At 36.0% G+C, this 24,279-nt stretch overlaps 1 protein-coding gene and 1 long non-coding RNA gene across 2 annotated transcripts in view; both read right to left on the bottom strand.

Moving 5' to 3' along the window:
• The window catches only part of CHODL (chondrolectin), a 191,461-nt gene that overhangs the window by 78,419 nt on the left and 88,763 nt on the right, over nt 1-24,279 (bottom strand). The window lies entirely within an intron of this gene.
• On the bottom strand, nt 10,591-20,132 carry LOC309660242. Its single transcript, XR_014263300.1, has 2 exons — nt 18,393-20,132; nt 10,591-18,356 (listed from the first exon to the last, which is right to left on the bottom strand). It is a non-coding gene; the product is annotated as an uncharacterized lncRNA (long non-coding RNA).

The raw sequence follows: 24,279 nt of genomic DNA, 5'->3' as shown, positions 1-24,279 counted from the left end.
AAAGCAATACTGTAGGAAATGGAAATAAACATTTCTAATTGAAGACATAATATTTGAAAATCTCCCACATCAATAAATGAGGAAGTTTTTCTGAGTATTTAGAAATGTTATCCTTTTCAGGGCTTCCCTGGTAGCGCAGTGGTTAAGAATCTGCTTGCCAATGCAGGAAACATGGGTTCAAGCCTTGGTCTGGGAAGATCCCACATGCCGCACAGCAACTAAGCCTGTGTGCCACAACTACTGAGCCTGCACTCTAGAGCCTGCAAGCCACAACTACTGAAGCCCGCATGCCTAGAGCCCATGCTCCACAACGAGAAGCCACTACAATGAGAAGCCCATGCACCACAATGAAGGGTAGCCCCCACTCACTGCAACTAAAGAAAGCCCACACACAGCAATGAAGACCCAACACAGCCAAAAATAAATAAAATTTTAAAAAGATAAACCTATTGAGTTGATAAAATATCAGAAGTTCTAAAATAATTTTAAAAAAAGATATGTTATCTTTTTCATTTTAATAAAAGTTTCATGTTGAAAATTTTAATATTTTAACAGGAAACAACTAATAATAGCATGAGTTGTTGGAGATATAGTCTGTAATAAACCTTATAAGGGAATATAATTTAAGCTGATTAGAAAATCTCAGGGAAGGCAGACAGCAGAAGCAAGAAGAACTACAATCCTGCAGCCTGTGGAACAAAAACCACATTCACAGAAAGATAGACAAGATGAAATGGCAGAGGGTTAAAACCCAAAACAATTAAGAAAATGGTCATAGGAACATACATATTGATAATTACCTTAAAAGTGAATGGATTAAATGCTCCAACCAAAAGACACAGGCTTGCTGAATGGATACAAAAACAAGACCCATATATATGCTGTCTACAAGAGACCCACTTCAGACCTAGGGACACATACAGACTGAAAGTGAGGGGATAGAAAAAGATATTCTATGCAAATGGAAATCAAAAGAAAGCTGGAGTAGCTATACTCATATTAGATAAAATAGACTTTAAAATAAAGAATGTTACAAGAGACAAGGAAGGACACCTCATAATGATCAAGGGATCAATCCAAGAAGAAAATATAACAATTATAAATATATATGCACCCAACATAGGAGCACCTCAATACATAAGGCAACTGCTAACAGCTATAAAAGAGGAAATCGACAGTAACACAATAATAGTGGGGGACTTTAACACCTCACTTACACCAATGGACAGATCATCCAAAATGAAAATAAATAAGGAAACACAAGCTTTAAATGACACAATAGACCAGATAGATTTAATTGATATTTATAGGATATTCCATCCAAAAACAGCAGATTACACTTTCTTCTCAAGTGCACATGGAACATTCTCCGGGATACATCACATCTTGGGTCACAAATCAAGCCTCAGTAAACTTAAGAAAATTGAACTCATATCAAGCATCTTTTCTGACCACAACGCTATGAGATTAGAAATGAATTACAGGGGAAAAAATGTAAAAAATACAAACACATGGAGGCTAAACAATACGTAACTAAATAACCAAGCGATAACTGAAGAAATCAAAGAGGAAATCAAAAAATACCTAGAGACAAATGACAATGAAAACACAATGATCCAAAACCTATGGGATGCAGCCAAAGCAGTTCTAAGAGGGAAGTTTATAGCTATACAAGCCTACCTCAAGAAACAAGAAAAATCGCAAATAAACAATCTAACCTTACACCTAAAGGAACTAGAGAAAGAAGAACAAACAAAACCCAAAGTTAGCAGAAGGAAAGAAATCATAAAGATCAGAGCAGAAATAAAAGAAATAGAAACAAAGAAAACAATAGCAAATATCAATAAAACTAAAAGCTGGTTCTCTGAGAAGATAAACAAAATTGATACACCACACTTATCAAGAAAAAGAGGGAGAGAACTAAAATCAATAAAATTAGAAATGAAAAAGGAAAAGTTACAACAGACACGGCAGAAATACAACGCATCCTAAGAGACTACTACAAGCAACTCTATGCCAATAAAATGGACAACCTGGAAGAAATGGACAAATGCTTAGAAAGGTATAACCTTCCAAGACTGAACCAGGAAGAAATAGAAAATATGAACAGACCAATCACAAGTAATGAAATTGAAACTGTGATTAAAAATCTTCCAACAAACAAAAGTCCAGGACCAGATGGCTTCACAGGTGAATTCTATCAAACATTTAGAGAAGAGCTAACACCCATTCTTCCCAAACTCTTCCAAAAAATTGCAGAGGAAGGAACACTCCCAAACTCATTCTATGAGGCCACCATCACCCTGATACCAAAACCAGACAAAGATACTACAAAAAAAGAAAATTACAAAAATCCTCAACAATATACTAGCAAACAGAATCCATCAACACATTAAAAGGATCATACACCACGATCAAGTAGGATTTATCCCAGAGATGCAAGGATTCTTCAATATATGCAAATCAATCAATGTGATACACGTTATTAACAAATTGAAGAATAAAAACCATACGATCATCTCAAGAGATGCAGAAAAAGCTTTTGACAAAATTCAACACCCATTTATGATTAAAAACTCTCCAGAAAGTGGGCATAGAGAGAACCTACCTCAACCTAATAAAGGCCATATACGACAAACCCACGGCAAACATCATTCTCAACGGTGAAAAACTGAAAGCATTTCCTCTAAGATCAGGAACGAGACAAGGATGTCCACTCACACCACTATTATTCAACATAGTTTTGGAAGTCCTAGCCATGGCAATCAGAGAAGAAAAAGAAATAAAAGGAATACAAATTGGAAAAGAAGAAGTAAAACTGTCACTGTTTGCAAATGACATGATACTATACATAGAGAATCCTAAAAATGCCACCAGAAAACTACTAGAGCTAATCAATGAATTTGGTAAAGTTGCAGGATACAAAATTAATGCACAGAAATCTCTTGCATTCCTATACACTAATGATGAAAAATCTGAAAGAGAAATTATGGAAACATTCCCATTTACCATAGCAACAAAAAGAATAAAATACCTAGGAATAAACCTACCTAGGGAGACAAACGACCTGTATGCAGAAAACTATAAGACACTGATGAAAGAAATTAAAGATGATACCAACAGATGGAGAGATATACCATGTTCTTGGATTGGAAGAATCAATAGTGTGAAAATGACTCTACTACCCAAAGCAATCTACAGATTCAATGCAATCCCTATCAAATTACCAATGGCATTTTTTACAGAACTAGAACAAATCATCTTAAAATTTGTATAGAGACACAAAAGATCCCGAATAGCCAAAGCAGTCTTGAGGAAAAAAAACAGAGCTGGAGGAATCAGACTCCCTGCCGTCAGACTATACTACAAAGATACAGTAACCAAGACAATATGGTACTGGCACAAAAACAGAAACATAGATCAATGGAACAAGATAGAAAACCCAGAGATAAACCCAGGCACCTATGGTCAACTAATCTATGACAAAGGAGGCAAAGATATACAATGGAGAAAAGACAGTCCCTTCAATAAGTGGTGCTGGGAAAATTGGACAGCTACATGTAAAACAATGAAATTAGAACACTCCCTAACACCATACACAAAAATAAACTCAAAATGGATTCAAGACCTAAATGTAAGACTGGACACTATGAAACTCTTAGAGGAAAACATAGGAAGAACACTCTTTGACATAAATCACAGCAAGATCTTTTTTGATCCACCTCCTAGAGTAATGGAAATAAAAACAAAAATAAACAAATGGGACCTAATGAAACTTCAAAGCTTTTGCACAGCAAAGGAAACCATAAACAGATGAAAAGACAACCCTCAGAATGGGAGAAAATATTTGCAAACGAATCAACGGACAAAGGATTAATCTCCAAAATATATAAACAGCTCATGCAGCTCAATATTAAAGAAACAAACAACCCAATCCAAAAATGGGCAGAAGACCTAAATAGACATTTCTCCAAAGAAGACATACAGATGGCCAAGAAGCACATGAAAACCTGCTCAACATCACTAATTATTACAGAAATGCAAATCAAAACTACAATGAGGTATCACCTCACACCAGTTAGAATGGGTATCATCAAAAAATCTACAAACAACAAATGCTGGAGAGGGTGTGGAGAAAAGGGAATCCTCTTGCACTGTTGGTGGGAATGTAAATTAATACAGCCACTATGGAGAACAGTATGGAGGTCCTTTAAAAAGAAAAAATAGAATTACCATATGATCCAGCAATCCCACTATTGGGCATATACCCAGAGAAAACCATAATTCAAAAAGACAAATGCACCCCAATGCAGCACTATTTACAATAGGCAGGTCATGGAAGCAACCTAAATGCCCATCGACAGACGAATGGATAAAGAAGATGTGGTACATATATAGAATGGAATATTACTCAGCCATAAAAAGGAACGAAATTGAGTCATTTGTTGAGACGTGGATGGATCTAGAGACTGTCATACAGAGCGAAGTAAGTCAGAAAGAGAAAAACAAATATCGTATATTAATGCATGTATGTGGAACCTGGAAAAATGGTTACAGATGAACTGGTTTGCAGGGCAGAAGTTGAGACACAGATGTAGAGAACAAACGTATGGACACCAAGGGGAGAAAACCACGGTGGGGTGGGGATGGTGTTGTGCTGAATTGGGAGATTGGGATTGACATGTATACACTGATGTGTGTAAAACTGATGACTAATAAGAACCTGCAGTATAAAAAAACCAACAAACAAACAAAAACAACTAATACTAAACTTTCTTTGGGTTATTTTTATGGAAATATGTTAACATAAATGTTTCAGACATTACATGAAATTTCTAAACATCTTATATGTTCTGTTATAATGTTGTAAGTCATAATTCTAGTTATTACTTTAAAATGTATATCTCAGAAATAACTAAAATAAAATCTCAGATATATTGATGATTATTATTAATAACAGGCATGATATTTTTGCTGTTACTGTTTTCCATAGTGGTTGTACCAATTTACAAATCCCACCAACAGTGCACAAAGGTTCCCTTTTCTCCACATCCACACCAACCTTCTGTCCATTCATAATGGTATCAATTCTAATGCAAGTCAGTGTTTAGGTTTTTCTTCCGTTTTTATTTAATTCATGCTTGATTTTTGTGTTTTGTTTTTTTTTTACTTTATCCAAGTAGATCTAAAAGTCATCACAAATTTCTACTATACAAGATGTTAATGAGTTATAATATGTAGTGCAATAGTTCTCTCCAATTTTAGAGTAAAACAACTTTAAAGTTAATCTCTATTAAAAAGTAATTGAGGGCTTCCCTGGTGGCACAGTGGTTGAGAATCTGACTGCCAATTCAGGGGACACCGGTTCGAGCCCTGGTCTGGGAAGAGCCCACATGCCGTGGAGCAACTAGGCCTGTGAGCCACAACTACTGAGCCTGTGCGTCTGGAGCCTGTGCTCCACAACAAGAGAGGCCGCGATAGTGAGAGACCTGCGCACCACGATGAAGAGTGTCCCCCGCTTGCCGCAACTAGAGAAAGCCCTCGTACAGAAACGAAGACCCAACACAGCCAAAAATAAATTAATTAATTAAAAAAAAAAAAAGTAATTGAACATACCTTATGATTCTTGAAGTTAATCTCTTTTCATAAGTTTTTAAAACTCGTAAGGACAACATAATGTCTTAAATGAAAACAGGATTAACTTTTCTAAAAGTAGGGTGAGTAGATTTAACTTTAATAAAGGTAGGAAATAGATTTTAAGTAACTTTATTTACATACATAAAATCTTACTGTGTCAAAAAGTTACTGAACCCTTAAGCTGAAGCAGTGCAAACAAAAATACAGACTACTGCCTCTTTTTATTCAAGACTTCGAAAACACAGGGTTTATTTATTTTATTTATTGTTTTTGGCTGTGTTGGGTCTTCGTTGCTGCGCGCAGGCTTTTCTCTGGTTGCTGCAAGTGGGGGCTACTCTTCGTTGTGGTGCACGGGCTTCTCATTGTGGTGGTTTCTCTTGTTGTAGAGCACGGGCTGTAGGTGCGTGGGCTTCAGTAGTTGTGGCATGTGGGCTCTAGAGTGCAGGCTCAGTAGTTGTGGTGCATGGGCTTAGTTGCTGTGCGGCATGTGGGATCTTCCCAGACCAGGGCTTGAACCCGTGTCCCCTGCATTGGCAGGTGGATTCCCAACCACTGCACCACCAGGGAAGCCCGAAAACACAGTTTCTTGATAAGTGATATGTTCAGGTTCAAATATAGGATTGATCAAGTATGCAAATGCATTCATTTCTTGATCTTTTTAAATTAGGCTATATAACCATAAAAAAGGTGCTCTGTTTGAAACCAAAAATATAGAAATTTACATCTTTAATATGAAAACTGTGCTTTGTTTTTTGTTGCTGTTGATTTGAGTTTTTGCTGCCTCAATACTCATTTTGGGTCAAACTTAAGCCCACATTTCTTTTTCAACTGAAATGAGATTATTTCCTTCTTTGTTCAGAATGCTCGTAAAATACGAAAACTCTTGCTCATATATGTAACAAGTTGGAAACTGCAGCAAAATGTTTATTGCTGTCCTGTGAAGGGCTGGCTACCCTTCTTCACATAAATCCAGAACTTATCTAGAAGCAAATCAGCAATATCATATTGAGTATGATCAGACTACGGTTCCTCCTCTCTCTCAAAGTCAAGTTTCCAAGCCAAGCAGAAGAGTCAGAGAAAAGACCCTCCCCTGTCACGTACCTGTGTTGAAAGTAATGTTCAATGTTAAGCAGTTCTCCCAGGTAGTTTCAATGACACTTGACATTTGCTTTTTCTCAAATCTTGCCTTCCCCTCACTCAAATGCAAGCAGCATTGAAAACATCATGATTTATTTGCATCATGATTTTCACAGAGTTTCATTTTTTTAACCTCTTAATTTTTGTTTTAACAATACAGTATTGTTGACTATAGATTCTATGTTGTTCAGCAGATGTCTAGAACTTACTCATCTTGCATAATTAAGACTTTATGCCTGTTAATTAATATCTCCCTATTTCCTCCTTCCCCCAGCTCCTGGCAACCATAATTCTACCCTGATTCTATGAGTTTAACTATTTTAGATACATCATATAAGTAGAATCATGCAGCATTTCTTTTGTGATTGGTTTACTTCACTTAGGAACTCTTACAACTTAAAAAGCTAATAAAACCTGACTTAAAAATGAGCTAGACTTAAATAGACATTTCACTAAAGAAAACATACAAATGGCCAATAGGTATATGGAAAGATGCTAAACCTCACTAGTCAGAGAAATATGAATCAAAACCACAATAAGATAATGTCTCACACCTGTTCCTATGGCTATTGTCAGTTTTCTTTAAAGTGGAAGAACCTTGCCACTTGAGGTCAAAACATTTCCCCGGGGCCTTGAAGAGACTTGGCAACTGGCTCATATGATGAAAAGTGTTTGCTAAGTCGGTTGGTTTCTAGAGCCATCTTTCATCGTCAAAGAACTCTGCAAAATCTGGCCTTTTTTTGAAAGTGTTCCTACAATTTACCATCAGAGATCTGCCTCTACTAAGATAATGAATTCCTGTAGCACCAGGACATTTGTGTGTACTTAGTGCAGGTCTCCAGTTTTTAACTCACTCTTGAGTGATAAGAAAATTATTAAAGCTAACCACTTAATAAAGTTAACAATTTTGTACTATCATCTAGAACTCTTATCTCTAAGAGTTTACAAATGAGCACTCTTTGAAGAAAACAGGGTGTTATGATTGTGTTGAATTTTCTTTACTATAGAGGCAAATCTTCCAAGGAGCCAGTACTGATGGGCCACCATTAGTACTGATGCAACTATGGATTCTTCAAAACAGGCCTTTTGTTTCCAGATAAGACAAAATTAAGTAAATCTTAGTTTGCTAATATCAGGCAACTTTCTTCAGCAGAAAATTCTTGAATTTCACTATCATTATAAATCTTACAAATGCTACAACATGATAATTATTGGTAAAACCTGCTGACTCAAACTGACTATAAAACCCATCTTTTATCAGTTTATTACATGAAATCTCCTTAGCCTTTTGTGACTTGACATAACATACTAGCTAAGAGTGGAATCTTCTCAATTTCTTATACCGCATCTTTCCCTAGCATTTCACTTATAATTTTACAACTACCGTTAAGCAGATTATCACCAACAGCATAACTTTTCCTTTTCTGAGAAATAAGTTCCATTTCTGCTACTAAACACCATGCTTCCTGAGCCTTTTCACTGAGACTTTTCTTAAATAAAAGCTTTACTCTGTTTTGAGATTCCAATAACCATTTAAAATAATCAGCACCTTTACTTGTTGAATGACTGGGATTTGTAATAGTGTCTCCTCAGTTTTGCAGAAGCCATTGATAGATTTGCACTTTATACAAAGCGCAATGGAATAGACAGTTTGGATGACCAGACAATAAACACCCTATTGATAAGTAGTTTTCGTCATAAAGGACTTGTGTTGTACCCCTTGTTGCACTAGTGCAGTGAATGTGATTCATAAGATTGTATGTACACCTAAAACTAGAATCTTCTTCTCTCATTTCATATCTCATCTTTAAAACCACCACATTGGGTCACCAGACGTATGTGTAAAATAAAAAGCCAATAATATAAGACAGGCATAATAAGTAAATGAGAAAACCAAATACAAAATAAAACTTTATAACAAATAATTTTCTAACTTGCATAATCCAGGTTTTGCAATTTAAAAAAAAAAAAAAGAAAGAAAGAAGAAGAAGAAAGAAAGAAAGAAACTACAGGACCAAGGAGGAACTACTTAACCCCAGGATAGCAAACTAGCCTGTCAAAATGCAATTTCCAGGTTTTTGAGTGGGAAACCCCAGCTCTTGGTTCTGTCCCCAGATTTCACACTGGGAACTGCTAGTAGTTTAGTCTGCCGTTTCCCCTGTAGTTTCCCATTTGTTTGGAACCTTCCCCAGATTCCATGCTGGGAATTGTTGATGGCTACAAGCTGGAGTGGGATTGGGTCTGACTTAAGAATGGGACTGGATCTGGGATTGGATTAGGTCCAATTTAAAAACCAGACCGGGTCTGATTTAGGCTGAACTGCGTCCAGTGAGAGGCCTTAGGTGAAAAAGATTTTGTTTAAACGGAACCCTTTATATCCAAAGTGTATAAAGGTGCCACCTTCCTACACATCTGTTTATTTTATGCCTGAGAACTCTGATCACAGAAGCTGTAGATACTTACAAAAATGGCATTATCTTAGTAAGCTTGCTTTGTGTCCTGAGAGACTAGCTTGGTAGCTGTCAGGTTGGAGGCTCTAAAATATGGACGAATAGAAATGTAAGTGGCACCCCATTTGCGGCTAGATGTGGCTAGATGGGTTGAACTCCATTTGCAGCTAGGGACCTACCAAACTGCTGTGAGCCCTCAGGGGAAATTACAATGGCCATCATGGGGACCATTCCAAATAGATAAGAATTAAGAAGTGCACTTAAAAGCAAGAGGTCCCAAATCAAACAGAATACAAACAAATAGAAAGGAATACCTATTTTAATTAGTACACAGAAGCCTCCAAAACGCATCACTGAAAGATTTTAGAAGGCTAACAAAAAGTTAAAAAGATAAAATGTATCTAAAACAAAAGCTAAACCTGATTACTTGAGGAATTGGAAACTGTCTTGCAAATCTGCAGATCCATGTAAAAGTTCCAAGTTAACCTGCACTTCTCCCCTTTTTTGCCAGTACATCAAACTTCACCTATTTCCCTTAGTGCTTGAAAAGATCAAGACAGAAAACAGAATTGTCCTGCACTTAACCTGTGCCTTTGTGATGTAGATTTCCCAACCCCATCTTCTCTAGAACCTAATAGCAATTCTTTGAAATGCAAACTTTGGGGAGAAGGTTCTCAACAGAAGAAAAAGAGGTATTTAGAAATTAGGCTAGTGAGAAATCTTACAAATCTCCACAAATATTAGTACTTATAATGTCTCTGTGTCTATATGTTTGTATGTGTCCATATAAATACATGTATGTTGTAGATGTATGTTTTTCTATTTCCAGATGGTATTGCCAAAATTATTTGTAAAAAAAAAAAACTATGTTTAGTTGTTTTGAAGGCAAGCTTTTGTAAGGATTGATCATTCTAAAGTTCTCAGAAATATAACAGAAATTAACCCAAATGCTTTTCAAGTTCATGTGATCTGGGATAATCTTCAGTAATGTAAGTTTATTGGTTTAGTTAAAATAGTCATGTGTTTAAAGTTATCGACATTAAATATAATGCAGATAAACCTTTATTGTGCCTTGGTTTACGAGTCAAATTTATGATTACCTCTGTTGTGAAATTTGTCATCAAATAACAGCTTAGAATGATGGCTAATTTTGTCTACTGTCTCATGAAGTTTGAGGATAATCTAAATATAATTGTTGGGAGCCAATGATTTAGATGTGAGATAAGAGTTTAGAGATAAACTTTTTGGCAACAATTATATTTAATGGTATGTATACTCAAAAACTGCTTCCAAAGTCTTTTTGTAACAAAATTTAGTTACCAAAGTAACTAGTTCATTCTAGTTACTAAGTTAAATTATACGATAGAAATATCTAGATCATTTCCAAATAAACTATGGTGAAATATTAATTACTGATCATAGATTTAACTACTTTTGGCTATTTATTGCAAAGAAAATAAAAATAAATTGTCTATTACTAGACATGTTTTATGTAATATTGAATAATTGTACTGTGAAAAAGCATGTTTCTAGAAATAAATTTGCCAGTCTAAAAAAAAAAAGCTAGTATGACATATAGTTCACAGTAGTTATTTCTTAGTTTTCACTAGACATTAATGTTTCTAAGGTTTAGGAATTCTAATTAATATATGTATTAAAGCTGCTAGAAATAAGGTAAACAACTCTGTATACAAGAAAAGTAGGATGTGTTTTTTGGCTAAGAAAAGGTATGAGGTATGGAGATGAGTTCTTGTTAAAGGACATGAGAGTAATTTTATCTGAACTAAAACTTTTGATTATTGTAGAATAGGAAAGAAGAAAATAAGGGATAAACTATGGACCAAGAAAGCTGGGAAGAAAAAAAGAAATCTTGTATAATCAAGTTGGCTAAAATTGAATTGTTATTGTGGGAGTTTTAAGAATGAGCTTTAATATCAATAGTGTACTTACATAAAACAAACAATTTTCTTTCATCTGCTAAAAGAACGATGCTTTATTGGACTATTGGTCTGCTCTTGGTAAGAGATTATGAAAGATTTTCTTTGCTTTTTAAAGTAGTATGCTTAGAAAACAAGAATTCTGTGTTTTGCCAAAATAATTGTGCATGTTTATTAGGTTTTTGATGACTTAAACTGGTAGGCTTGACATTTAAGAAGCTAAGTTTTCCTCAAAACTATGTCACCTGAAACTGCTGTCGTCAAAACTAAGGTTCACATCAAAACGAATGAACCTGAATATCAGCCCTAAATGACTTTCATGCAAAGGCAGCAGCAACAGAATCTACAAAGACTGTGGCACATTTGGATTAGTTCCATTCTGCTTCTGCTAAAAATAACCCCTCATTGCCATATTTTTGTCATCCTGATGTCCATGTAACATGGCAACAGTCTGTTCCTGAATCAGAAGTTAAGATGGATAAACGATGACTAAATTATATATATTCTAAATTATATATAAATTATAGGAACCCCAACACAGCCACTTGGTCTTTCCCAGCTCCCTGAGAAACCTCATTTTCAGTCTTCACATACCTTTACACACCATAGTGCATCTAAGAAAATGTATTTTTGTCCCCAGAGGCCTCAGACCTCCCCCCTCTGGACCCTTTAAACACTTCATTCAACTGCCACTTAGTATGAGTTACCAATATGCTCTTGTTACTGTATATATGTCTTCTGGATGGGTTGAAGTCTTCCCCTATCGCAAGGCTGATTCCCTCACAGTGGCAAAGAAACTGTTAGAAAATGTGTTTCCCATTTGAGGTATACCTTTCACAATAACCAGTGATCTAGCCACCCACTTCACTGAGCACATCCTATGAGCCTTAATGAAAACCTTGCAAACTTCCTGGAATTATCACTGTTCCTATCACCCTCAATCTGGGAAGGTCAAGAGAATTAATGGAAAAAAAGGATCCTGAATTCTTCCAGTTTACTCAAATACCTGGCTACAACTCACTAACACTTCCAATTTTCTCTCACCCTTCTGATTTGGAATCACTAAGAACACAGACTGCCCTTAAATCTCCTTGGTAGAGACCATACCACATTCTTCTCACTACCCAAATGGCAATCAAATTTGAGGGACTGGAACCTTGGATATACATCTCACAACTGAAGAAGAGCCCAGCTGACACCTGGTCCTATACAAATGCTGGAGACTTCTGAATCAAATTAAAGTGGAAGTAGCTGACATCAAGGTAGACTGCTTCCACCCTAGACAATGAATTCAGACTTCATACCTTAAACATGAAACCCTTTCTCCTCCTTTTACTTTCCTTTACTCTGGCATTGGCCTGGAAAGATAACACCCTCATCTGTATCTTCTAGGCCATTGCTATGGGGGTAAACTTTTAGACTGCTGGATTTATCAAAGATTCCTATCTAACCATCTGGACCAGACTCCCCACCCCCCAAGCGATCTCACCAGCAGTACCCATCTTTGCAAGGCATTTAGAATGACTGTTTCAGGACAGGAGATTCTCTTTGCACATGCACTAAAAATATAACTGACCCTTGACCTGAATGGGTAAATGCAGCAATCCCTGTGAAATGATCCATTTCCTAGTTAGAAGTAAATGTCAATACAAATGAGAATATGATCAGAAACCTTTCCATAACCCTTAGATATTTGCAAATTCCATTGCTAATACATTAGTTGCCCAGCAAAGATCCTTAGACTCTCTGGCCAAGGTTGTACTTGATAATAGGATAGCCCTTGATTATTTTTCAGTTGGGCAAGTAGGTGTCTGCACTGTGGCCAACCCCCCACTGTGTACCTGAATCAACACTTCTAGGAAAATTGAAATTCAGTTATGTAAAATCACTGAGCAAGCCACTTGGCTTAAAATGGTGACTCCTTCAGTGTGGGCTTTGATGGGTCTTGGTGACCATGACTCCAAAGTGCACTCTAAACATTGGGAATTATTCTCCTTATAATCTCCCTGGTGCATTGTATTCGCTAAAAAGCTATAAAAACGCATGTCCTCAGCTGCTAACCACCAAACAAATGATCTCCCTAAGACTGGGATATCAGAAAAGAAGCAAAGAGAATGACAGACTTAAGGATTATGAACCTGAAACGTTCACCTGTGAATGTCACAGGGCTTAAGGAAAAACGTCATGCTCCGTGGATGCAACAACAAAGATCAAGAAAGCTGAGGAAAGTACTGAGTAATAGCTAAGAATGGTGTTAATGCCTTAAATGTATCATATCTCTCAGGCTGAAATTTTGATCAAAAGGAGGGATTTTTTAAAAAGAAGAAAAAAGAAACTAGACCCAAGAGGAACCACTTGCCCCTAGCACAGCAAAACAAGACTTAATTGCAGTTTCAACCTCTCCCCAGAGTGGGGGTCAGCACTAGCGAGGTAACCTTGCCTGCGACAATCCTGTCTTTTGCTAATAATCATCTTGTCCTGCCTTGTTTCAATAAAAGCCTTCCATTTTGTACAGCTCCTCAGAAACCTATTTACTAGATGGGATACTGCCCAATTCATGAATAATTGAAAAAAGACAATTAGATCTTTACATTTACTCAGCTGATCTTTTTTTTAAACACAATATTTCTAACAGAAAGTGGGGGGGGGGGGCAGGTAATAAGTCATGAAGCAAAAAATTCCTTCTTTAGAATGTCCTTCCAATTTTCTATTACAGCCAAAAGTTTGTTTACTTCTTTTAGTCTGTCTGCAGTACATAAGGGTAGACTCTGTGAAGTAATTTGTGAGTGATAGGCTGATATCAGCTCATCACCTCCATGCAATTCAGTGCTCACCGATCATGAATGGCCTCCCCAATCTCGTGTCAAAAGAATGAGACTAGATTAAATGAGAATGTGCTACTGTGCACTGTCATACGGTGCAGAAAGACCACTAATAAACTTGCTCATGTTCATCACCATGCGTGTTGATATCCCATGACGTGTTCAACTCAAATGATTTTTTAAATCTCACTGTCTTGTGTAATCCCAAGGTTCTGTGGAACCCTAGTTAAGAATCAAAGGTCTCAGTTGTTATTTTTAAAAAATCTATAAACCTGAAATTTCTGGATTTACGGAGCACAGCTACAACGAGGAATGAAAGTTAGTCATACCGGCAAGTATAGATACTGAGTCTCCATAACTCAGTGGCTCCCCTAAATGGCTTGTAAATTATGGAGCAGTGCTCAGTCTCTGCAAAACCAAAATATCAAAATATATCCAACTTGGAAAAGAATATTTAGGAAGATGCCTATGACGTTGTGAGGCACCCCAGATATCAGTGCAGCATCTAGTACTCCTTCATTCTTCTATACATTCTTACTCAAAACCAACCTTTATTGATGATTAAGATTTATATTTTCTTTGAATCATATTGACAACTTAGTCATTTGTGATAATGCAAAAGGAAATAAAATTTTGTTCTGGTTAAGTTTGAAGTGCCTATTAAACAACCATGTAGAGATATCAAATAGGGAATCAAATATGATTAGCAAGCCTGGAGTTGCAGTGTAAGTCAGTGTTAAGTATACATATATTCAGGATCTAAATATATATTTATGTATATTTATGAACAGGAGTATGAATGAAATAACATAGGAAAATGAAGTCCAAGAATTAAGCCTGCAGTATTACAATATTATAAAGATGAAATAAAAGAACAATTAAAATAAACTTAAATGCAGTGGCCAGTGAGAAAGTCAATTTAGGATATTATTATAAAATCCAAGAGAAAAATGTGCCCCAAAAGGAGACAATGGTCCCATTTTAACCAATGCTGCTAAACACCAAGAAAGAGAAGTATGATAGATTTAGAAGCACAGGAAACCTGACAGGAGCAATCTCAGTGTAGGGTTGAGGTCACTCCACTAATTGGAGGCTGTATGTTAAGGAAATGGAGAAAACAAGACTTCAAGTCAAGGAGGTATCTTTAAGATACAGGATAACAAATATTTATAGGCTGATGGAAATGAAAACAGAGGGAGAAAACAAGGGTGTAAGGGCAGCAGTGGTTCCTAGGGAGCTCCCATTTTTTAAGGCAATAAACTCCCTTTATGTGCTTCAATGAGTTTGGGTTCTTGTGTCTTACAACTGAATGAGCCTGACTGATACAAGCCACCACCAGGATTATTTGGAAGTTGGAGACACATTGAGAAAGAGACACTACTTCTGGCAGTTCTCCGAATAAAAGTGACCCAACCAAGGAGAAAGCTTGTGAGTATTTTCCAGTCTAGAATGATAATGGGGGCTTGAAATTTTCTGTAAGTGACAACAAATGGTTCCCATTTACCCACAACTCTCTAGATGTAAATTGCTTCCAAGATGTGCCTAAGGAATCTGGACACTATCCACTGGGCTTTAGAAATCTTGGTGAAAAGTCCTTGTTCACCATTTGCACAGAAGGATGGTAATTCACCCCTGCTCCCAGTGTACTGAAAATCAGACTCTTAATTTGGGGACTTACAAACTCTGTAGAAGTTTCTCCCCATATAGTATTTGATATTAGGCAGTGCACAACCCTGATGACTTGGAACTTGGAGTCAGATTCAGTTCAATTTAAAACAGTTTTTTTTTTTAGTTTTATTAGTTTATACACTTGAGTATTATGGAGAAAATTCATACCAAATACATATTTTCTAAACCAATGCCTGACTGGAACTTTGTGAAAGTGAAATTAAATACGTGTTTATTCCTACATCTTCTTTTAATTCCTCAAAATGTGCTTTTAATAAATAATAAGCATTCTAACTTGATTTTTCCCAATTAAATTTCTCAGTCTGAATTTTACTTAGTATTATACTGACAGTCTATATGTTCTGTGTTTCAAAAATAAAAGGCAAAAGTTCTGGTCCAAGATAGCAGTATAGGAAGACCCTGAACTCACCTCCTCCCAAAGACATGCTGACTCTAAACCTACAGATAGAGCACTTCCTCCTGAAAAAAGAACTGAGGGATGATGGAACAGTTTCTGCACAACAAATGATAGAGGAACCACATAGAGATGGAGACATGGTTTCCACAAAAACCCACCCCTGACACAGCAAGCTGCATTAGGGAGGGATATTTCTGAGTGGTTTGTGTGCAGACTTACCTGCTCTGGGGCTCACAAAATAGGCAAACAAACAAAAACTACCAAAAACCAAACAAAACAAAACAAAACAAAAACCCCAGCAGCTTAAAGGACACCTAGACTATACATGAAGGAAATCCATTTACTAACCCCATACATCTGCCAAATGGGCAGGGAACTTCTGGAACTCTCTCCAGAGCTGGAGGCACCAGAGAGCCCCATTTTTTTGGTGCTCCCCCTCCACCTTAATAGTACAGGTAGGGACACAGTCTAGGCACTCTGACTGGCCTGCCAAGAGGCAGGGGGTATGTGGACACGTGTATGCATATGACCGATTCACTTTGTTGTACAACAGAAATTAACACAGTATTGTGAAGCAATTATACTCCAATAAAGATCTATTTTAAAAAAAGCAACTGATGAAATATTTAAAACTTGTAACAAATTCTGTGAAACAGAGTACCAAGATAGAGACATTCAGAGATAAAGCTATGTCATTATACTGAGTAATCAGGAAAGATCTCTTTGAGGAGGTGACATTAAAACTAACCTTGAATTTTAAGAAAGAACCAGAGAATAGCTGTCACTGCACTGTAGACATGTGAAAGATCATTAAGGCATGAAAGACCCTGGCTTGTTTAAAAAAAAAAAAAAAAAAATGCTGAAGAGGATATCAAAGTGGTGAGAGAAACAACTTTTTGGTGGTGGAGGTGGGAATCAAAAGTTCAGTTTTGGATATGTTAATTTTGTTAAATTTTTTTAGACTTCCATACAGAGATGTCTGGTAGGTAGTTGAATATATGCATTTCTAGCTCAGAAGAGTTTGAGCATAAAGAAAAGAATTGGGAAATAACAGTATATGGGTTATATTTAAACTCATGCAAATGAATGAACTCATCTAGAAAAAGAGTATATAAAGAGAGAGTCAAGGACTGAAATGGGAGGAACAAAAGTGTTTGGAGGGTGTGAGGTCAGCTGCTCTAGGACCACTATTAGGGGTAATGCTAAGAACAAAATATGGTTTATCAGTTATATCCTTCTCCCAAAATCAAACAGTGGAGTCTGTTAAAACAGAGTGGAATTTCATGGTCATTGCGTATGTCTATATATTATAGCTAAATTGTTTCTGGCAACAAAAGCACCCCAGGTCCCTTGTCCCCATCAACAACAGCTGTCTTCCCACAGCAGCTTTGGCATGCTAGGCCCACTCCAGCTCCAGCCATTCCACCAGGATGGCCCTGGTGTGGTACACCCTGGGACCCCCTGCCTTCCATCTGCTTCAGCTCCAGCCAGCCAGCACATAGTCTAACACAGGGGACACTCCTACACAAGGCCACACCTTCAAGACCAGGAGAGGTAGCTGTTTTGCTTAATTAATAGAAACAAACACGAAAACTCAAACAAAATGAGGAAATATAAGAATATGTTCCAAATAAAAGAACAAGATAAAAACCTCAGGGGAACAAATAAACCCTAATGAAATGGAGATAAGTAAATAACCTGCTAAAAGAGTTCAAAGTAATACAGTAATAGTTACAAAGATGCTAATTGAACTCACGAGGAAAAAGGAGGAATACAATGAAAACGTCAACAAAGAGAAACTATAAAGAAGAACTAATCAGATCGGAAGAATACAATAACTAAAATGAAAAAACACACTAGAGAAATCAACAGTAGATTAGATGATGCAGAAGAACAGATCAGTGATCTAGAAGACAGAGTAGAGGAGATCACCCAGTCAGTAAGGAAAAAACAGAACTTTAAAAAATGAGGATAGTTTAAGGGACTTCTGGGACAACATCAAGTGTACCAATATTCCCATTATAGGGGTCCCAGAAGGAGAAAGAGAAAGGGGCAACAAACTTATTTGAAGAAATAATGGCTGAAAACTAACCTGGAGACAGAAGCAGATCCAGGTCAGGAAGCAGAAACTTCCAAACAAAAGTGAACCCAAAGGGTTTCCCTGGTGGCGCAGTGGTTAAGAATCCACCTGCCAATGCAGGGGACACAGGTTTGAGCCCTGGTCCAGGAAGATCCCACATGCCTCGGAGCGACTAAGCCCATGTGCCACAACTACTGAGCCTGTGCTCTAGAGCCCACGAGCCACAACTACTGAAGCCTGCACACCTAGAGCCTGTACTCCACTACAAGAGAAGCCACTGCAATGAGAAGTCCGCGCACCGCAACGAAGACTAACCCCACTCACTGTAACTAGAGAAAGTCCATGCACAGCAAAGAAGACCCAATGCAGCTGAAAATAAATTTATTAAAAAAAAAAAAAGTGAACCCAAAGAGATACACACCAAGACATAGTATAATTTAAATGGCAAAAGTTAAAGATAATTTTAAAGACAGCAAAAGAGAAACAACCACATAGGGAAACCCCATAAGACTATCAACTGATATTTCAGCAGAAACTTTGCAGGCCAGAAGGGTATCAGAACATATTTAAAGTGATGAATACATTAAAAAAAAACAAAAAACAAAAACAAAACCTTACAACCTAGAATACTCTACTTGGCAAGGGTATCATTCAGGATTGAAGGAGAGATAAAGACTTCCCTAGGCAAGAAAAAACTAAAGGAGTTCATCACCACTAAATCAGCATTATAAGAAATGTTAAAGGGTCTTCTTTAAGCAAAAAAAAAAGAAAGAAAGAAAAGGCTATAACTAGAATTAAGAAAATATATGAAAGAAAAAATTCTCACTGGTGAAGGCAACTATACAGTAAAGTCAGTGGACCAGCCACTTAAAAAGCTAGTATAAAAGTTAAGACAAAAGTAGTAAAATCAACTATAACATAATAAGTAGTTAAGGAATACACAAAATAAAAAGATGTAAAATACAACATCAAAAACAAAACATTCTGGGGAGAGTAAAAAGGTAGTGCTTTTATAATGCATTCAAACTTAAGTAACTATTAGCTTAAAATAAACTACTATATCTATCAATAGATATATCTATCTCGTGGTAACCACCAAAAAAAAAAAAAATCAAACCACAAAGGAGGAAGACCAAGGGAAGAAGAAAGGGAAGGGAGAAGAATGACAAAAAGTGACCCCAAAACAATTTTAAAAATTTCAATAAGTACCTACTTATCACAAATCATTTTAATATCAATGGACTAAATACTCCAATCAAAAAAAAAGACTGGCTGAATGAATTAAAAAAAAGAAAAACTCAAAGACCCATCTATACGCTGCCTAGAAGAGACCCACTTCAGATATAAAAACACACACAGACAAAGTGAAGCAATGGAAAAATATTCCATGAAAATGGAAACAAAAAGAAAGTTGGGGTAGCAACACTCAGACAAAATAGACTTTGAAACAAAGACTGTAACAAAAGATAAAGAAGGATATTACATAATGACAAAGGGGTCAATCCAAAAAAGATGATGTAACATTTGTGAATATTTATGAACCCAACATATGAGCACCTAATATAGAAAGGAAATATTAAAATTATAAAGGAAAAAATTCAGAGTAAAACAATAATGGGAAAGGACTTCAATACCCCACTCATATCAATGTACATATCATCCAGACAGAAAATCAATAAGGAAACACTGGCCTTCAATGACACATCTGACCAGCTAGACTTTATACAAAACATTTCATCCCCAAACTGCAGAATACACATTCTTTTCAAGTGCACATGGAACATTTTCCAGGATAGACCATGTGCTAGGCCACAAAGTCAGTCAACAAATTCAAGAAGACTGAAGTCATATCAAGCATCTTGTCTGACCACAAAGGTATTTAACTAGAAATAAATTACAGGAAGAAAACTGGAGAAAACACAAACACATGGAGACTAAACAACATATTACTAAACAATGGGTCAAAGAAATCTAAAAGGAAAACAAGAAGCCATGAAACAAATAAAAATGAAAACAACTTTCCAAAATCTACAGGACACAGCAAAAGCAGTTCTAAGAGGGAGGTACATAGCATTACAGGCTTACCTCAAAAACATAAGAAAACCCTCAAATAATGTAACATGACACCTAAAGGAACTAGAGAGAAAAGCCCGAAGTTAGTAGAAAAAGGAAATAAAGATCCAACAAGAAATAGATGAAATAGAGACAAAAAAATAGAAGAGATTCATGAAACTAAGAGCTGCTTTTCTGCAAAGATAATATTGATAAGCCTTTGGTTAGACTCAAAAGGAAGAAGGTACGACAGACACCACAGAAATACAATCATAAGAGATTACTACAAACAATTATATGCCAACAAATTGGATAACCTAGAAGAAATGGACAAATTCCCTAGAAACACCTTCTTCCGAGACTGAATCAGGGAGAAATAGAAAATCTGAACAGATCATTTACTAGTAATGATATGCAATCAGTAATCAAAAAACTCCCAACAAACAGAAGTCCAGGATCAGTGGCTTCACAGGGGGATTCTGTGAAACATTTAAAAGTTAATACCTATTCTCAAACTATTCCCAAAAAAAAGTGAAGAGGAAGAAACAATTCCAAACTCATTCAATGAGGCCAGCATTACCTTGATACCAAAATCAGATAAAGATACTACAAAAAAGAAAATTACAGGTCAATTTCTGATGAACATAAATGTAAAAATCCTCAAAATATTAGCAAACCAAATTAAACAAGACATTAAAAGGATCATATACCATGATTAAATGGAATTAATTCCAGGAATGCAAGGATGAATCAACATCCACAAATTAGTCAGTGTAGTAACCATGTTAACAAAATAAATAAAAATCATATGATCATTAATAGATGCCAAAAAAGCATTTGACAAAATTCAACATCCATTTGTGATAAAACCTCTCTTTAGTGGGTATGGAGGGAACATACCTCAACATAATGAAGACCATATATGACAAGCCCATAGGTAACATTATACTCAACAGTGAAAAGCTGAAAGGTTCTTCTTTAAGATCAGGAACAAATGCCCACTCTCACTTTTATTCAACATAATATTAGAAGTCTTAGCCATAGCAATCAGACAAGAAAAACAGATAAAAGGCATCCACATTGGAAAGGAAGAAATAAACCTTTCGCTATTTGCGGATGACATGATATTATATATAGAAAATCTAAAGACTCCACAAAAAAAACCATTAGAACTAATAAATTAAATCAGTAAAGTTGCAGGGTACAAATCAATATACAAAAATCTGCTGCATTTCTATACACTAATAATAAACTATCAGAAAGAAATTGAGAAAAAAATTCCATTTACCATTGCATCAAAAAGAATACCTAGGAATAAATTTAACCAAGGAGGTGAAGGACCTATATCCTGAAACTAGCACACTGATGAAAGAAAATTAAGATGACGCAAATAAATGGAAAGATAAACCATGCTCATGGATTGGAAGGATATTGTTAAGATATCCATACTACCAAAGAAATCTACAGATTCAGTGCAATGTCGATCAAAATACCCATAGCATTTTTTCACAAAACTAGAACAAATAATCCTAAAATTTGTATGTCTCTACAAAAGACCCCAAATAGCCAAAGGATTCTTGAGGAAGAAGAACTAAGCTGGAGGTGTCACATTCCCTGATTTCAAACTATTACAAAGCTATAGTAATTGAACTATATGGACCAGTACAAAAATGGACATGTAGCTCAATGGAACTGAATAGAGAGCTCAGAAATAAACCTGTGCTTATATTGTCAATTAATATATGACAAAGGAGGCAAGAATATACAGTGAGGAAAAGACAGTCTCTTCAATAAACAGTGTTGGGAAAACTGGACAGCTACATGCAAAAGAATAAAACTAGACCACTTTCTTATACCGTATACAAAAACAAACTCAAAATGAATTGAAGACTTAATCATAAGACCTGAAACCATAGAACTCCTAGAAGAAAAACAGAGAGTAAGCTCTTTGACAGTCTTAAGAGTTTTTATTTATAGATCTAATCTGGGGGGGGGGGTTGTCTGTTTCCTCAGGCAAGAGCAACAAAAGCATAAACAAACAAATGGGACTACACAAAACTAAAGAACTTTTGCACAGCAAAGGAAACCATCAACAAAATGAATGGGGGAAGATATTTGCAAATGATATGTCTGATAAGAGGTTAATATCCAAAATATATAAAGAACTCATACAACTATCAAAAAAACCCTAAACAATCCAATGAAAAAGTGGGCTAAGGACCTGAATAGACATTTTTCCAAAGGAAACATACATATGAGCAACAGACATGTGAAAAAGTGTTCAACATCACTAATTCTTTAGGAAAATGCAAATCAAAACCGTAATGATATCACCTCCCACGTGTCCAAATGGCTGTCATCAAAAAGATAAGAAATACGATGATGATGTGGAAAAAAGGGAACTTTCATGCACTGTTGGAGGGAATGTAAATTGGTGCAGCCACTATGCAAAATAGTAGGGAGGTTCTTCAAAAAATTAAAAATAGAACTACCACATAATCCAGCAATTCTAATTCTGGGTATTTTTCCAAAGAAAACAAAAACACCGATTCAAAAAGATGTAGGCACCCTTATGTTCATTGGAGCGTTATTTACAATGGCCAGGGTATGGAAGCAACCTACATGCCCACTGATAAATAGATAAAAAAGATGTGATAAACATATATACAATGGAATATTCCTCAGCCATAAATAAGCATAAAATCTTCCCATTTGCAACAATATGGTTGGACCTAGAGGGTACTGTGGTAAGTGAAATAAGTGAAATAAGTGAAATCATATGGTAATTGTCTTTCTCTGTCTGACTTACGTGGAATCTAAGAAACAAATGAACAAACATAACAAAAACAGAAACAGATACAGAGAACAAACTGGTGGTTTCCAGAGAGGATGGGGGTGAGGGATGAGCAAAATAGGTGAAGGGGATTAAGAGGTGCAAACTTCCAGTTATAGAAGTCACAGGGATGTAATGTACAGCATAAGCAATATAGTCAATAATACTGTAATAACTTTGTATGGTGACAGATGGTAATTAGACTTACTGTGATCATGTAATGTATAAAAATATCGAATCACTATGTTGTACACCTGAAACTAATATAATATTGTAAGTCAGTTATACTTCAATTACAAAAAGTAAGTCATCCATATTTCAAAGTTAGCAGATATATATTTATGTAGAGGAAACTTTCAATCACTATAATTAGTTACATCTGCAGAAAACTTACAGTTGCTTTAACCCCTCTTCCCTCAAAAATCAAACTGCTGAGTTTTTGAGGTTTCCTTTTGTGATATTTTTAGCAAAAAATAAGAAAAAAAGTATGTAAAACTATAGAGCGTGCATTATTAGAAAGTGTAAATGAATCTCGAATAATTCACATAGTTAAATATCATTTGAGCCCAAAGTGAAAACAGTAGCTTTGGAAAAGTAAACCTCTAATATTATGCTTCTCAAGAAATTCTTTGTTTTTTGTTAGGTCATGGGAAATGTTTCTCTGTGTAAAAGAGAAACGGGCTTTCAAAAAGCTAGGACTTTGCTGTTGCAAAAGAAAATTCATTCAGATGACAAAAATCACAACATCCAGATAAGTTGCTTTTTTAAAATGCCTAATGTTGAATACAGATTTCCTGGCTTATTCTGTAGCCAGTTCCCCTAGTTAGCGTAACATATAAACCATCAAAGACACACCCTTCCTAAAGGATTTCTCTTTGTTACATTAGTGTATATAGAATTATGACATCTTATGTATATAAATACTATTCCTATCAGCGAATGGAGGGAAGAGGGAGAAAAGCATCGCTTCCTTCTTTTTGTGGCTCTAAGGAGCTTGAATCATTAGTTGTTTTTTTTTTTTTTTTTATTGCAAGTAATAGGAACTCAGTCTAGCTTAGGGGAAAAAATAGGAAGGAAATAAAGTCAGAAATGTCTCTTGGACATCAAAGGCAGACATCAGAGTTGGCTTCGAGAAGAACTAGAATCTCCATCTCCCTCCCTCCCTCCTTCCCTCTTTCCAGATATTTTACTTTATATCTTTTTTTCCTGTACTGAGACAACATGGAAGAAGATGGTTATGCCACA

This window comes from Balaenoptera physalus (assembly GCF_965194825.1).
Source record: "Balaenoptera physalus genome assembly, chromosome: 4".
In the NCBI taxonomy this organism is placed as follows: Eukaryota; Metazoa; Chordata; class Mammalia; order Artiodactyla; family Balaenopteridae; genus Balaenoptera; species Balaenoptera physalus.
Note: the sequence above shows the minus strand (reverse complement) of the source record. Positions and strands in the feature narration are given on the sequence as shown.